The 6,000-nt window shown below is 32.9% G+C and overlaps 1 long non-coding RNA gene across 1 annotated transcript; it reads left to right on the plus strand.

The window, feature by feature from the left end:
* The first annotated feature begins 4,038 nt into the window (after positions 1-4,038).
* Positions 4,039-6,000, plus strand: LOC131607059 (uncharacterized). Its single transcript, XR_009285186.1, has 6 exons — positions 4,039-4,520; positions 4,611-4,661; positions 4,786-4,858; positions 5,175-5,272; positions 5,368-5,441; positions 5,736-6,000. It is a non-coding gene; the product is annotated as an uncharacterized LOC131607059 (long non-coding RNA).

The following is a 6,000-nucleotide window of genomic DNA, read 5'->3' on the forward strand; positions in this document are numbered from 1 at the left end:
TCAAATTCACTTCCAATACGATAAGAAGCCATCACTTCATACACAATCCTACAAAAAAAAATCCAGTTCAATCCATATCAGTGAAAAACAAAAGTATGTACACAAATCTAATTCAAGTTAGGCCATTCAAAAACCGAAATCACCATATATTTGTACGCACAAATTCAAAAATTCAAACACAATTCCGTTTCCAATCACCTTTCCATGAGTATTCCCTCCATTTGCTAGCAGCTGTTGCACCTCTTTTTGATCTTTCTCTCACTTCATCCTCTGCAAATATCAGCAAACATAAGAATTAAAAGAGAAAACAATAAACCAAATTCAATTTCAAATGTTCATATTTAGATAAGAAAAACTCGATCATACCTTGTTAGATTCAAAAGTTAGCGGTAAAACTCGATCAAGTCTAAATCCTGAAAAACAAACCTCAAAATCATCAAATCAACCACAAAATATCAATAACCATACATAGTTTTGACACCTGAATGAATTACTCGACGGCCGTGAAGGATAGAAAAACACTTAGAAAGGGGGGGTTTGAATAAGTGTGACTTTAAAAACTCTTAAGATAAAAACAATTGCACAATGATTTTTATCCTGGTTCGTTGTTAACGAAACTACTTCAGTCCACCCCTTAGAGTGATTTACCTCACCTGAGGATTTAATCCACTAATCAACCTTGATTACAATGGTTTTCCACTTAGATACCTTCTAAGTCTTCTAGAGTATTCTGATCACACCTTGATCACTCTAGGAACCTTTTACAAATAAATGTAAACGAATTCTTACAAGAGTATTACAATGCTTCTTAATAAGCTATAACCACAACTGTGATATTTCTCTTAAGTTTAAGCTTAATCTCACTAAGATATTACAACAGTAATGAAGTGAGGTTGAAGATGAAGTTTTGAGAGCTTTTCACTTTGACAACGTTTCTGTATGTTTGCGTAGAGTATTGTATTCAGCTTCTCATCAGAACTTCTATTTATAGGCGTTTTGAGAAGATGACCGTTGGGAGCATTTAATGCGTTGTGTGATCCGTACAGCATTACATTTAATGTTTCACTCTTTTGTCAACTACCTCGAGCCTTGCTTTTCCTGCTTTAACTGACTTTGCCTTTAATAGCTTCTAACGTTCCTTTTGTGAGTCAGCGTAGCCTGCCATCTTGTACTTGCTTCTGATCTGATGTTTGTAGATACAACGTTTGAATATATCAGAGTCAAACAGCTTGGTGCAGAGCATCTTCTTGTCTTCTGACTTTGAAGTGCTTCAAGCGTGATACCATGAGAACTTCAGTGCTTCTACTTCTGATATCAATTTCTTCTGATGCTTCAATAGACCATGTTCTGATTCTGCTTGACCATCTTCTGATGTCTTGCGAGAGCATGTTCTGATGTTGCATGCTGAACCTTCTGAGTCAGTGCTTCTTGCGCTGATTTTGTGCATACTCTTTATATATTTCCTGAAATGGAAATTACATAGGATTAGAGTACCACATTGTCTTAAGCAAAATTCATATACATTGTTATCATCAAAACTAAGAATATTGATCAGAACAATTCTTGTTCTAACAGGCCGAATCTTCTGTTGCGTCGCTCGATCTAATTGTTATTGTTTTCAACGACCTGAAAAGTGAAAACTATTAAACATCATTACAATAGACCATGGAACTCTGCCGCTAGACAATTATTCAACCAAACCCTGCCCTTTTGATATCTCCACCCCCATCGCTGCTACAAAACCAATCATAACCAACCTTCCATTAATTCTTTTAGGTGTTGGTCCACTAAAGGCCATCAAATTCGAAAAGTTTGTGCTCATCTGCCATATCAATATCATAATTATTATTTATTAAAATGGTCTCATTAACTTATAACAAAATTAATATTTATATAACTAATACAATATAAAAGACAGTTTAAAGTTACTATAGTCAGTAAATATTAGCAACCAACAGGGATGTAATAAGTAGTAATTAACAACCAACAATTCTTAAATCATAATCACATTTCATATGCATAAGCAAATAGTATATATATAACCTTTAAAAAGTTTGATAAAACCATAATTACCTCAGCCATAGATCGTACTTTGACTCTAACATTCCTTTTGAGCCTTTGACGATATCAACGAAATACATCGAATACAGCAGTTTGAGAAAAAATCAAAAAATTTTCAACGAAAATCACAAAATCAAACCACAAAATCACAAACAAAAATCTTCCGAGCCTGCAACTTCAAACCGACCCTGCTGCAAACTTTTTCTTCCATCATTCCAACTACATATAACCCTTCAGAAAGTAAAGACATAGAAAAAGAGAGATTAAAAGACAATAGGTTTGAAACGATCTCATCAGAACTGTTCATCATCACGTTCAACGAACAATAACACCATCATCACCAAACATTCAAATCTGTGTCTGAGTCAACAACAACACATGTTAACTCTGCAACAGATTCCAAAACGCATTCCTCAACGACACCTCTCAAACACCGATTTAGTTGAAGCAGAAGAAGAGATCGAGCGATAGGTTTGAGATTGAGGGTTTTGAAGCGGCACGAGGGAGAGTCTCTCGCCGGAAAATAGAGAATCTCCATCGCATGCGAAGACAAAAGATGGAAGATGATTCAGAAGAGAAGAGAGATGAAACGCAAAGCCATCGGAGACAGAAGGGTTAGCCGCCGCTGAAGAGGAGAGAACAACATCTCAAACCCTAATATCTCTTGGTTGAAAAGAAGAGGGAGAACGAAGAAGACAGGAGAGAGTGAGAAGGACGTGAGAGAGGGAGAGAGTGTTAGAAGATATTATTGTTTTCAATTTTGAAATGCATTTTGGAAAAACTTAAAAGAGGACAACCAATACCAATCCAACTGTATGACACCATCAAGTAGTTCAAACACAGCAATCAAAAGCATAAAATAACAACCATGTAATTAGAAATGTACAATATGACATCATTAGTGGCATAAAGTAAATTTTGGACCGAATTTGCCCCCAATTTGTGTAGGTGGAGGAAAATGGGGAAAGGGTAGAAAAGTTTTTTCCACGACTACAAATCTTCTTATATGATAGATATTGATATTTATTTTACATTTTAAATCTATATCTACAAAAACAATTTGTTATAAACTTGCAAATTTAAATTTGAAAATGGATTTAAAAAGAGATCAAATACATTTTTGTAATTATATTTCGTCTTGCTGTGAGTCTCCCAATTTGTTGCATAAGTTTTATTTGATGCAGAAGTTTTATTTGTTGAAGCTTTTTACTCCAACAACAAACATCATCAACTCTTTCTTGGTCTTCCTTTTTCTTGAGATCTAAAAAACATTGTTGATATACTATTTTCTTCTTCGAATCTAAAAAAACTATTTATCACATTTTGGATCTGAAACTAATAACTGAAGTATCGTATCTTCAAACATTAGTGATATTATATTTGATTTCATATTGAGAGCTACAAAAAATAAAACTCTGATTTTGATGTAGGACTAATTTTATACGTTCATCATCTTTTTTACAACACATATTTAATTATTTGTTGATTTCATTCTATTGTATGCCTTGAAAAAAAATAAAACTCTGGTTTTGATGTAGGACTAAACGAAGAAAGTTGTTACGAGGAAGAAGAAAATCAAGGAGAATCAAGCCATATTTTTAATTTTTTATTATTTGCTAAATACAATTATAGAAATCAATTAAAGGCACATTGAAAATAAATAATAAAAATAATTGTATTTAGCATTTTTCATAAAATAATGATCATAATTAAATTAAATGAGAAAGGTATACACCATGTTATGGATTATGTATCTTAAGATTAAGAGTTTTATGCTATGCCCTATGCCTTATACTATTGTGTATCATGGTCTAATTTTGCCACCTTTTTAATGCTATGAAATGACAACACATCTACATCTCCTCAAAATTAACAATTCTTTACATTTTAATATATTAGTTTTCTATCAATTTGCACATTTATCAATCTCTAACTCTATGTATATCTAGGGGTGGACAAAACCCGAAGGCCCGTTAAAAACCGGTCAAACCGTACGGATTTAAGAGAAATGGGCGGGTTTATATGGGTGAACGGGTCACACGGTTCACTAATGCAGGTTTGGTAGGGTTGGATTGGGCGGGCCCGGTTCAAGAAAGACAAACCGTCGGTGTCCGACCCCACCCGTACTACTACTAGAGTCAATATAATAAAATTATTTTGTCTCTCTCAAACCCTAACTCACTTCCCTGCACCCACAAAATTTTCTTCCTCTCTCTTCCTATATCTCTCTTGTATAACCTGCCGCTTTCACCGCCACCACAAATATTAATCCACCAAATCTCTCTACCATTCTCACTCTCACTCTCACCATCGTTGTCCCTCAATAGTGACTTTTCTTCGCCGTCACCACATCCCCTGGAATCAACACTTTCACTGATATAAAGACCATTCTTAATACTGAACTTTGATGATAGATCTGGTCTATTGAAGCATTTTTTTCTTATACCATTTACTTAAAGGTTAGATTTTTTTCAATATTTTGTGTATGTTCTTTCACACTTAAAAGAGGGTTTATTGTTTTACGGTTTATTTATGTCATATTTTCTCAGCTTGTAGCCCGATGGTATCATATCTGCAAGGTGGATCTACAAGATAAATGGGTATAGTTTCATATTTTTATTTTTTTCTTTCAATTTTTTATTTAATAATTTTCCTAAGTTGTTGTTGTCTTCTCAATCTATCACTGAAATTTATCGTCTTTCTCGTGTGTTTATGAATCTACAGATTTTGCTCCTCTATTCGCTCAATACTGCTTGCTTCCTGTGTTGGCTCAAGGGAACCCACAACTCTTTTTGAGGTTTAAACCCACAACTCTTTTTCAGTTTTAAAGTAATGAATAATTATTTTATCAAATGTGAATATTCATTGTAAGTTCTAATAAAAACTAAATATTGTTTAGTGTTTGATATTTTAATATATATTATGCTGAGACAAGTGTCTTCTGACTTATTAATGGTTTTATGATATTAACTTCTATGTATTTATTGATTTTATGTTGCCTGCTATATTGATTGTTGCTTATTTGTTTTTTATTTATAAATCTCTATGTTTTATGACTATGAAACATTCTGCTAATACTTTTATTTATCACAAAATCTCTAACTTGCATTCAGAGGCAGTATGCTCATTTTGCTCATCTTGAACCTGCCAAGGCAGCTCGGCAGCTCATAGTTTAAATGGGAAATTGGAGATTGTTGTCATGAATATAAAGGTTTTGGTGGCTTGATTTTTCACTTGAATGCTAACAATTTGGTTTAAAATTATTTTCTAATTCATTTGTTTGTAACTGATGTTCATCAATCTCAGGTTGTTACAGATCATGTAGGAAGTTAAGATACAACTGCAAAATTCGCAAATTTGATGATTATGAAGGTGGATTGGTAAGATTTCACTTGCTACTTAGAATATTAATAATTTGGTTGTGATAAGTTTGTCTTTGAAATCCATATCTCATTACACTATTACAAGCTTAATTTATTTGATTTGATGTTACTAAAGTTTATAGAAGTGATTATCTTTTCAAATTGCTACTTGTTATATAGAACATGAGAAAATTGGTTGTGATAAGTTTGTCATTCAAATCCATATCTCATTACACTATTACAAATTTACTTGATTTAATTTTATGCAGAGTTCCAATTTACTGACTTAACCAATTTTTTGAATTTGCACAGAGCATGTAAGGTGTGAACTCAGAAGATGAACAATTTAATTGAAGGAATTGGGAAGTTGAATATGAGCAGCAACCTGAAGCTGAATAATTAGAGTTTCTAAATTTTTGTAGATTTATAATAAAGCATAGCATATAGATGAAGACTGGTAATTTAACATCATAAAAATATTATATTATATATTTAACAACAGGGGGAGAAAAGTACTGGGAATTTGTAACTAGTGTCCTTTCAATAAAGGAAATTTCATTTATGTTCAATGTAATAA

Source organism: Vicia villosa, linkage group LG5 (genome assembly GCF_029867415.1).
Source record: "Vicia villosa cultivar HV-30 ecotype Madison, WI linkage group LG5, Vvil1.0, whole genome shotgun sequence".
Lineage (NCBI taxonomy): Eukaryota > Viridiplantae > Streptophyta > Magnoliopsida > Fabales > Fabaceae > Vicia > Vicia villosa.